The 12341-nt window shown below is 32.5% G+C and overlaps 1 protein-coding gene across 2 annotated transcripts in view; it reads left to right on the top strand.

Annotated features, from left to right (window-relative positions):
- The window catches only part of LOC145678666 (membrane progestin receptor gamma-like), a 131445-nt gene that overhangs the window by 81425 nt on the left and 37679 nt on the right, over positions 1-12341 (top strand). The window contains exon 1 of one of the 2 annotated variants that reach the window (XM_081749053.1): positions 1651-3134. The exons of the other annotated variant lie outside the window; for it this stretch is intronic. The gene's annotated coding sequence lies outside the window, so the exon portion shown is untranslated. Of the gene's footprint in view, positions 1-1650; positions 3135-12341 lie in introns of those variants that run through there. 2 annotated transcript variants of the gene reach the window in all.

Below are 12341 nucleotides of genomic sequence, written 5' to 3'. Positions count from 1 at the left end.
GGCCGGTGGATTGTGGTTTCGGGTGTTGCAGTACGAACGATCGGAGACAGAAGATATAAAGTGGACTCATTGACTAATCAGCATAACTTTAGATGCAAATGCTATGTGACATGTTAAATTAAATAAAATTCTGTTTTTTAAAAAATAAAAAATGCAGAACATTTAATCCGATTAATCACCTTATTTAATTAGTAAGTTCATTCTTCTCTCTTTGATTGGAACAAATCTGCCTAATACGTGCTGGTTGAACTCTAGTATTCTTATTGTCCGGTCTTTTTCGATGGAAAGCATAACCAATGGTTGACAGTGTTAATGTCGCAATTAACTGACTTTATTATGTGCATGTTCACGCATAACTTCAACATAGATGTACTGATTTTGCTTATTCTTTTTAGTTTCAAGAAGTATACATTCTCGTAGGTTTCAACGAATTTTATCAGGATCTAATGACAGTATTTGGGGCTAGATTATGGAAATCGTCAACAGATGATACCGTACTGTTAATATCGTGTGTTTGTGTGTGTGTTCACGTATAATCCTGTAACGTGTAGACCGGTTAATATATAGGCTATAGTCACGCATGTGTCCTGACCACTTCATAGGAAGATAGTACCTTACTTTTAGTTTAAGTATGTAATTAAACTACTGGGGTAACTAAAAAGTAGAAAAATTAAACAAACATAAAAGAAAAATAACCGACTTTAAAAACGCACTAAGAACCAGGAAATAAAATCTTTTTCTAAAGAAAAAACAATATTAACCAACGTCAAATAACGCGCTAAAATGTAGAAAATAATAAAAGCGCTAATACGCAGAAAATAATAGGAAAGCGCTTAAAAGAAGAAAATAATTCATTACTGTTATCTGAAAAAAAAAATGAAGTCTTTCTCAAGCCATACAAATTAACGTTTCATAAAATTATCATCCAAACTAATTTTATATTAGATATTAATTTGTTTGGTTTGGCGTAGGCTTCACATTTTTTTATTGACGAATATTTTTTGCTTTTAAGCGCTTTATTATTATTATTATTATTATTATTATTATTATTATTATTATTATTATTATTATTATTATTATTATTATTATTATTATTATTTTCTACATTTTAGCACTTTTGTTAATGTCAGTTAATATTGTTTCTTAAAAAATATTTTATCCATACCGATAAATCCATGACCTAAAGCAGTGGTTCTCAACCTTTTTTGAATGACGACACACTTCACTGAACGTTCAGGACATCGTGACACACTTATTTAATATTTTTATTATAATAATAATAATAATAATAATAATAATAATAATAATAATAATAATAATAATAATAATAATAATATCTATTATAATAGTGAAACCAGTTAGTTTTTACTATAATGACATTATGGTGGATCACCACTCGGAAGTCAGTACATATTTTAGCTCATTTCCTTAACTACTGTGCAATGAAACATTACATATTATAAATATTGTAGTATAAGATAGAGTTATGTTTCAGCTACAACATAAGACACTGATTCATTTTGTTGTCTCTTCTGATATCGAAAAAGGTAAGAAATAAAAGAAAATATTTTATTCGTTTTACAATGAGCACACAATATGACACTTGCTGTTAGATCTTACTAGAAGTGCCCAGTTTTATGAAATGTTTATTTGTATGTGTAAGGTATTTTAAAGTAACGATCTTATTATGAAATAGATATATTGTTTGACAGTTTTTCGTGTTATGTTTCACATTTTATTTAAATATTAATTTACATTTAAGGAAATAGATTTTGAGAAGAAACTTACGCAGAACGCCATAATGCGTTGTTGCCAAATTTGTACGTTTACTATGACAGACACAATAAGAAAATTCCTGGATTCAAGCATTGCAGTTCGAGAAGCGGAACTTAGCTGTGAATTCCGGTAAGAGTCGAAAATTAATTTCTCCAGTAAGTATTCAAGCAAAATTCCATGATTACTTCCTTTATTATCAGGCATCAGTAAACACTCGACACTATCTGGTAACGCCACACTATTCAAGCAGCGTTTAGCGTAACACCGAGAACACCTAGTGATCTACCTTATATAGCGCTGAGCATTATTCTACCGCTGGAAGTGTTGACTGGTAGAGTCTGTCTGGATTTTAACTAATAATTATTAAATTCTTCATGATTTTTAAATTCTAAATTTCGCGACACATCTTAGAGAACTGTGTGACACGCCAGTGTGTCACGACACATCGGTTGAGAAGTACTGGCCTAAAGAACGAAGACAGCCAAGGTACCTAATATCGTTAAATGTATTTTACCGTCCGACGGATATCCTATAGTCAAAAAAAAAAAAAAAAAAAAAAAAAAAAAAAAAAAGAGAGAGAAACAAAGAAAAGAAAATAACAAGAAAAAGACGGATGATAAATGAAAATAAATTCTGATGCTCAAGGACGTATTAGCAGAGGGTGGGTGCTGGGGTTCGGACTCTCCCGGAATCCCGACTTTTCTGTAAATTTAGTATAATTTTAGGGTTATTTTACAAATTTTAATATAATTTACCCTCATATTGAATTTGGACTCTCCCATAAATTTAAAACCTCTCCCGACCCGAAATAAAATACTGCGTACGTAAGTGCTGATGAAAGAATTAGTGGCATACAGGCGTGGAAAGAAATCTGATAAATCCCTTGTTTTATTTTTCTCAATAAAAATAATTGAACGTCGGTTAAAAGTTGGTTTGTGTTCAAATAATTTCCAAGGTATATTGCTGTCTCTTAATACTAAAACATTGTAAGCCCGAGGTAAAAAATTAAGCCTTAAAACCAGATTCACAAATTCACCACTATATTACAAAAGAATTCTATGTAACAAAACAGTGGTGTAGGTATATTTGACTAGGAACCAGGTCTGCATCTAAAGATATAAAACCTCTATTAAGGTTAAGTTCATAGAGACATTTAAGGTTGTGGACATACAGGAAGAAGTTGATAAGTACTTGATAGTACTTTTTATTCGTTACAAGTTTATTTTTTTAGTATTTTTATTATTTCAATGTGTTCTTTAACACAATTTAATATTACGTAAATTAATTCCATTTCAATGAAGAATTAATCTATGGAAAACTTTTCCAGAAGACACGACTTAGTAGTACACTTTTTGTTTGTAAGTATTGCTAGATTTTTTTTTTTTTTTTTTTGGGAAAAAAGTAGTACAATTAGTGGATGAAACTGTAAAAAAAATTGTAAAAAAATTGGTGGAATGAAAACTATCAAAAGTAATAACTATACTACAGCGTCAAACAAAATTTCAATATTTCTATACAAAGTTCTGTACGTCAAAATATTCAATCAGTTGAAAAGTATCTTGCTCAAGCATTGACTTGACAATTATTCCGAAGTTGGTCGTCGGCCTGGTTTTCGACAAAGAGCGTAATAATAACTATGAAAATTTAAAAATGATCAATTTTTAGGATTGCTTTAAAAGGGTATAATAGAGTAGAGTAGGGTAGGGTAGGGGTAAGTAGAGTAGGGTCAGGTTAGCTTAGGGTTAGGGAAGTTTAAACCCACTTTCTTAAAATTAATAGAGTGTAATTTCTCGTCTCTGTGTAAGGATACCAAATGGTATGTTTACACTTGCAGCCATGTTCAAAATACGAATGCTCGTTACTTTCCCACAATCCAACCATGCGGTAACCTTGCGCGAAGTAGTTCCCTCCGCTTGCAAAACAGTTTCATGTTTATAACCATTTATATATATTAAACACATCTTCCGCTCTCCTTACATATTATCAAGCACACAAACGAGCAAATGATCCACTTTTTCCAGGTAAATTTTCAAAATTTTGCTAGAAATGGACGACCAATCTTGGAACTTGAGTTGATTTTGAGTTTAACGACTCGTTCAGCAGCGAGGCTATATGAGACGTGGACCTACTGATTAACGTGGAATCCGAACCACATGAGCTCCCGCCGGGAATCGAACCCGGGCCTCCCACGCCAAAGGCGCGTACAACCTTGGAACTTTACCCCAAAGTATATTACTACGCAGAAGTAAGTGGATACTTCAATTGAGTTCGGGGGTACCTAATTTCTAGATTTTTAAATACTTTGAAAGACATGTCTCTAAAAATGTTGTAAAGAACGTTATACTGTAGATATCTGTTTGCAGAAAACCGCAATTCGGTATGCCTCATGGTTACCGACACATAAGGAAACAAAGAACTACAATATAGAGATGACTGCAAGTCGATACTCCTAATGGTTACCAAAATATAAGAAAAATAAAGATCCACATCATGAGGATGTACGGTTGTTTTGGATTATAAGTGTTATTCGAGTGTTTCAATAATCAATTTCTCCGAATTGTACCGTCTCAGTACGCAAACCCCCCACACATATATAGTTTTCTCTTCATTTCCTCGTTTTTCGATAACTGCTAGACTTACCGACTTACGGTTTACGGTAAACAAATACGTATAACGTTATTCGAAACTTTCTTAAGACATATTTTGGAAATGTTTAAAAATGAGAGTTTTGCGAAGCCGAATCCCATAGAGGCTTGTAATTGTTTCGGATTGAAACCGTTTTTGAGGTTGTTATTAGGCCTCAGTAATTATTTTTTCGAAATTGTACCACCAAGTACTCACATCTCTACGGTGTCGCTCTTTATTTCCCCGTATTTCGGTAACCATGAGTTGCGGTTTTCGATAAATAGATATCTAAACGTTTGTTACTTAGTTCCACAATTTGACTTTAGATTTGTTAATATGTCACGCCGTGGAAGAGTAAAATAGAAATGAATTGAATTTGACAACATTCATTATATCAATGTTGGAAAATGTCAGATATTCTCAGTTTACCAACAGTACTTTAAGGTTAAATTTAGATAAGCCCCGCCGAGCCAAATCTATGGAAGTTATTAAGTAAGTGAAAGAAACCAAAGCAAACCTAACCTAAACTAAACTAACCTATTCATAAGTAATTATTGTTAGGTTGAAAAGCTGGTGGGGCTTAACGGAATAAATGCCGTACTTTGTGCTGCGAGGAGGAGCGCTCAACGTCTACAGACACCTTGTTTTCACAGTAAACTGTAGGTTCATCATTTTAGCTGGATCTCCAACTTGTAAGACTCGGGGTTGTCCCCCAAACTATTTTCAGGTCTGAGTTTTGCTGATCCTTGCAGACTATTCTTTGCAGCTTAAAGCATGTTTCATTGTTCTTGCCTGGAAAAGAAACTTCGAGTATCTACATTCTTTGAATCTTCCGTATCGCTCTTTAAATGAATGCATTTCATTATACTAGATATAGAGCTGTAAATGAAGAATGTAAGAGATATTAAAGAGTATATGCGTGGATAACTTACAGATTTTTAAAAAAAAGATAAAATCTGAGTCGATAGCTTCCACCAGTTTTTGTACGCTATAAAGTTCCCTGCTCTCCATCGCTATATTTGCTATGGATGAGATTTTGTTTCTACCATTAACGTAAGCTCTTTTATTTTACAAAAGACTATTTGTAATCTTACTCGCTTTAGTCGGAAGTAGCAAAATTTCGTTATTTCAGCAAATTTTTATATTGTCGCGTTGATATTTACATTCTCCGCAATCTAAGAGACCAGGAAACTTTTCAATATCTTTTCTACTATCTTGTGGCATATTTCAATCAAGATTACGTGCATTTATTATAGATAATGTAAGGATGCAATATATTAACGTTAATACTAACAGGGAACGACAAAGAATTGACCTACATCGGTACAATATGTAAGGATAACAGATAGAAACTTAATATTTTTATTTGAGTGGTAATTTCTTGAATTAGGTGGAGAAGGTTATTTTTGTTGGTCATAAATTTCAACTTTAGAACCCCAAAAGTCATGTGTTAACTTGAAAACATTGTTTTAGCACACCCTCCCCATCAAATTTTGACTTGATGCAGCACCAAAATTCCGAGCTCTAACTAACTATGGCCTATGGAACCCGGAGGTTCAATGCCGCGTTCACAAAAGCTCTCCACTGACTTCTATCCTTAGCTAACTGCATCCAGTTTCTACTTTGTATTCCAATATCTGCGAGATCCATCTCAATATTGTCCTCCCATCTGCGCCTAGGTCTTCCTAATGGTCGTTTCCCGATTGGTCTTCCAGTCAAGACTTTGAAAGCGTTTCTACTTTCTTCCATTCTAGCTACATGACCCGTCCACCTAAGCCTCCTAGACTTGACGACCCTAACAATGTTGGGTAAACCATATAAATTATGTAGTTTCTCGTTATGAAGTTTCCACCATTCCCCATTCCCGTTCCTCTTGGGTTCGAATATTCGTCTCAGGATCTCGTTCTCAAATACTTTCAGTCTATGTTCTTCCCTCAGAGTAAGCGACCATGTTTCGCAACCATACAGAACAACAGGCATTATTATCGTGTTATAAATTTTAAGCTTCAAATCCCTCGACAGAATTAGCTTCGACAAGAGATTTTGAACCGAATAATAACACGAATTCCCTGCTTTTTGTCAACATTTAATTTCTTCGTGAATATGATTTTCGTCTGTTAATATTGATCCTAGATATTTGAAAATATCCACTTCATCAAAAGTATTATTTAATATTTTAACGCATCCATAATTTGCCGTATTACGGTCCCGACGCACTTCTATGTATTTAGTTTTCTCTGCATTTACTTCTAAACCCATGTCCCTGCAAGCGTTTAACAAGATCTCTGCATTTCTTTCTATTGTTCTCCTATCATCCCCTATGAAATTTACATCATCAGTATATGCCATAACCTGGTGTATACCGTTCAACTCTAGGCCCTGGTTGCTATCTTTGATTTTCCTTATAGCGTATTCCAGAACAAAGTTGAATAATAATGGCGACAACGCATCTCCTTGTTTCAGGCCATTTTCGACGTGAAAGCTCGTGGACAAAAATTTTCCTACCCGGACTTTACTTTGGGATTCACTTAAACATATCTTAATTAATCTAATTAGCTTTCTCGGTATTCCAAGTTCTGTAAGAACGTTGTATAATGTTTCTCTCCTAACCGAGTCGTATCCCTTTCTAAAATCAATAAATAGTTGATGTACCGGGGTATTGTATTCCCACTTTTCTTCGAGTATTTGGCGAATGGTAAATATTTGGTCGATAGTTGATCGATTTCGTCTAAATCCGCACTGATAATCTCCAATAATTTCATCTGCGTATGGGGTCAATCTTGCTAATAGAATATTTGAAAGGATTTTATAGAATATCGGCAGAAGAGAAATGCCTCGATAATACAGTCAGTTTTGTCGCCCTTCTTGTGAATTGGAACAATGATTGATTCTTTCCAATCTTGTGGCAATTTTTCTTTGTCCCAGATAAGGAGAATGAGTTTGTGTATCTTATTCCACAATTTTTCGCCTCCAGCTAAAATTAACTCAGCCGGAATTTCGTCTACACCCATTTATGATTATTACAAGTTGGAACATAATATCATATAATATTAGAAATAATGTTTGAACATGAAAGAACATTATACATCATATCTAGGTCTCTTGGAATAAGGAAAAAAAAAAAAAAACAATTATATACTGTAACAACCTCTACTAGGACATTCTATCAAGGTTATGACATATTGTATTTTTATATTAAAACACTGAAATAAGAGACTCGGATAAGTTAACAATTTATACTGGTAATAATAATAATAATAATAATAATAATAATAATAATAATAATAATAATAATAATAATAATAATAATAATAACTTTATTTTCAATGCTGTGCTTTATTTCAACTCATTGGCAAAAATACAACACTATGTTAAAACCATTATACATTCATTTAAAACAGATTCAAGCTCTTGTCAGAATATTAATATATTCAAATTACAAGATTCAAGCTTATTATAAAACAAGATTAAAATAGGAACAGTCAATATCAAAATACTATTTACAGAACTGTGGAAATTAAATCTTCATTTAACTATCGTTTAAAGAATGAGTCAACCTTGCTTAAAATTACATATCCGGTATGCAAAAGATCCTGGTTACTTATTGTCGTATTTTCACACAAAAGATTGGCTCTTTAAATAAAATATTTTAACTAAAGATATTTTGAAGATATATAGTAACAATAAAATCAAGTCCCTTGTCATAAATTTAATATAGTTTAATTTTGTAAAAACTGCTCTGTTGTTTCTCCCAACATTTGTTCATTTTAAATTGTTATAAGACATTGCCACTATAATAATAATAATAATAATAATAATAATAATAATAATAATAATAATAATAATAATAATAATAATAATAATAAACAGTACATAGAAAATACAACAACTTCAATTGATATAGTGAGAATAAAGAAATCTGAATTCGATCAGAGATTCCATAAGTTGTGCATGGAGACAGTAGATGATATATTTTTGCATACAGCCAGTCTCATACTGGGGAGAGAGACGAGAGAAATGGTCTGTATCTGTAGGCGTACTACTACAGAGCACTACATATTTTTGTTAATTTAGCTGCGGTTTATGTTTGGTTGAGTCTGAATGAGGAGGAAGCTATTCTCTCCCTATTGAAGTCTCGCTCTGTAAAATAGATGCCAAGGCCAGGACCGTATAATCATCGCCTTGCTTCATCTGGCACCAGTGGCTGTAAACATTTACTTGTAAAACACTCGTCTAGTTAGTATAACAGAAAGAGAGCGACCACCATTCTCTTATTAGTGATCTGTCTGAAAGAAAAAAAAAATGTGGATTTGCAATACATTTATAGTTAAAGAAATAATATTACATATACAACATATGTAACAGAATTGTTCTTTCCCAACACGAAAACAAGGTTTAAATATGGATCAGTCGGAATCAGCTTCGCTTTTCAGTTTTGACTCTCATATCATAATATGCAAGGAAATAATTTTAAACTACGTTGTAAAGATACGAAGGGATTTGAAAATTTTGGGATTTGAATTAGCTAATATCGTAGGTTCATATAGATGATAGAAAATGTTGAATAGGCTACCTAAATCTAAATAATAATAATAATAATAATAATAATAATAATAATAATAATAATAATAATAATAATAATAATAATAATAATAATAATAATAATAATCTTTATTTCAGTGCCGCGAACAGCTTGTTGGCAAAAATACAGCACATTGTGTGGTATCAGAGCACTACATTACGATAGAATAATAATAGTAATAATAAATGAGAAAACAGTAAAAAGAGGAGCACTAATATAAAACACAATGTAGATAAAAGCCAATTAAGCAGAAATAATTCCCTGTCTATGCTGTAAAAATTGTCAAGTTCTCTATTTATCTAAAACAACGAAAAGGTAGGAACAGCAGTCTTAAAATTACATTTTGGCTCAATGTTTCTAAACGTCATTGCTTAAAAACTATGAGTTAGATCTCATGAAATTCTCTTTTGTTTAATACAGTAGGTCTAAACTTATGTGCTTAAAGAATTTGTCAATCTTTTTAAAATTTCACATTTCTAATTCAGAGGAACTAAAAAGTCCTATTTTTTACGCTATGATTTATTTATTTATTTATTTATTTATTTAACGGCAGAGTTAAGGCTATATTTGCCTTTTCTTACACTCAACCAACTAAAATGTATACAAGATATACATACTACCATTATCATCTAATCCATAAAGATTACAATTACTACATTAATGCATATGTATATACACACATATATACCCCTACACACGAATATACTCCCTTACATACCCCATCCCCCCATATCTTCATACTATTTATCATAAAAACAAGAAAACTATACATACAGCATACACAGAACGATATATATATTCTTAAAAGTATATTACCTTACATTCCCCCCTCCCCCATACCTTCCCACAAACCTAGTATTATAGATACATACCTCAAGTTTCTGTTTACATTTGGTTGCTACTGCTCATCTTTGTGAAGAAAGAAAGAAAGAAAGAAAGAAAAAAAAAAGAACATCATTCCCGAGATTGGTGTACATTGGCTAAGGCTATCAGATATTGCTTCAAATTTCTTTTGAATGTCGCAATTGAGGGTGAATTCCTTACATCTGGTGGAAGTCTGTTCCATTCTCTAATACCAGAGATTGTGAATGAATTAGCCATTTGATTCGTATTATGACGAGGTATCGACAACAGTGTTGATCTGCTAGAGCGAGTATCACGATTGTGGCTATCTCTAACATACTGCAGTTTATTGTAAAGATATATAGGCACACCAAATTTCAAAACTTTAAATAAAATTGTCATTGATTGGTATATGTAGCGAGCTTGGATGTTTAACCAGCCCAATTCATTAAAAAAAGGCGTCAAGTGATCAGAACGTTTGAGATTAAAAACAAACCGAACGCATGCATTCTGAACCCTCTGTAACTTTCTTAGCGCTTCTTTATTTACATTGCCATAAGCTCCAATGCAATAATCAATATGTGATAGTACGAGGCTTTGTACTATAGATGCCTTAATTGGATAAGGCAACATATTTTTCAAACGGTATAGAGAGTGCAGTGCACCAAACGCCTTTTTGCATACATGATTTATATGATCCGCCCATAGAAGATTCTGATCAAATATGAGGCCAAGATTTTTCACTTTTTCATCAAACGCTATATGTGTGCCATTTAATGTAATTTTAGGAAGCTCAGTGCTCTGCAGTCTGGAAAGGATATTTCTCGAACCAATTATGATACATTTAGATTTATTGGGATTTAGATATAAATTATTAGATTGGGCCCAGGCACTTATGCGTTCCAGGTCTAAATTTATGAGTGAGATAGTGTCATTTATGTCTCCAAGATCTGTCGAAGTATATACTTGTACATCATCTGCATATAAGTGATATTTAAGGTGACGAATTTGTTGAGACAAGTCATTTATGTATATAGAGAACAGGATCGGTGCTAAGACTGTTCCTTGACTGACTCCACAGTGCACTGTTGTCCATGAACTTTGATTGTCCAGAACAGAAACACGCTGATATCTATTTTGAATGTACGAACGAAACCATTTAACCGACGTATCTGTGAAATGAAAGAATGACTTAAGTTTTGTTAAAAGAATTTCGTGATCGACCGACTGGAATGCTTTAGTGAAATCTAAAAGTAAAAGTATTGTGAGTTGTTTCTTGTCTATGCTTTCTCTAATGTCATCTGTAATTTTTATAAGAGCCGTATGTGTGGAGTGTCCTTTTTTAAAACCAGACTGATATGGACATAAGAGATCATGGGAAGTTATAAAATCTGACATTTGATTTAATACAATATGCTCCAAAACTTTCGAAATACACGGCGTCACATTTATTGGTCTATAATCGTTCGCCGTTATTGGTTGTGCAATGATTTGGTGCTTTTCAACCTATGTTTCGTAAACAGTATTCACTGATGTTACGTAGTATTATAATAATAATAATAATAATAATAATAATAATAATAATAATAATAATAATAATAATAATAATAATAATAATAATAATAATAATAATAATAATCGTACCAGCTATTAGGATGAAACTGATACGGAAGAGTACCTTCATCAAGAATTTTATTATGACACCAGCAAGACAATAATACACAATATAGTTGATGAAGTGTAACCCAAAATGATGATGAACTCTTGAACATTTTCATCTTAACTATAATATTATTGGAAGATGAGACATACATCAATTGATAGATCAAATTGGGCTGAACAAAATGGCATGCTTAAGGGTAAATTATCATCCGTGGTTTTCAGGAAAATTAACCAAAACTTATTTATCTCCCGAAGAGAAGTCGAAACTAGAAGTAGCTACGTTTTAAATTCCAGGCGAGACGCATAACATGACAATTCTTGTCTCGTTTCTCGATTCTCATTAGCTCATCAAAGTCTTAGATCTCAGACATTGTTTTAGTGTTAAATGATCCATAGTATAAAATCTATAAATTGCTAGTGTTTGCACAAACACACACTGAAGAGCATTTATCAAAGTTTATAAGATACGCAAATCGTTACACAATATACTACATTAAATAAATATAGTATAAATGTTGTTGTATCACACCGTTCACGGAAATTTCGTGATGCGGAAGAATTTTCATGAATTCTAGATAAAATTAAAAAAAAATCAGGGTATAAATTTTGTAAAACGAATCGAGACGAGATGTGGTTTTGAGAATCGAGACGAGAAAAGACATATACATCTTTACAAAGCGAGACATCTTTATTTTTCATCTCATCTCGTCTCGTCGCGAGACTTATCGTTCGTTGCCAATACTAATTGATACTCTTTTATTCTGATGGATTAGATTACTTATTTATTTATGCACGGTATATTTAACAAAAATGCACTGTTAACTAGCAGATTGTACGTGTCTATTCTTTGCGT

The sequence above is a fragment of the Thermobia domestica genome, chromosome 2, assembly GCF_964235325.1.
Source record: "Thermobia domestica chromosome 2, izTheDome1.hap1.1, whole genome shotgun sequence".
Taxonomy (NCBI): Eukaryota; Metazoa; Arthropoda; class Insecta; order Zygentoma; family Lepismatidae; genus Thermobia; species Thermobia domestica.
The sequence above is the reverse complement of the archived record's forward strand: the minus strand, read 5'-3'. Positions and strand labels throughout refer to the sequence as shown.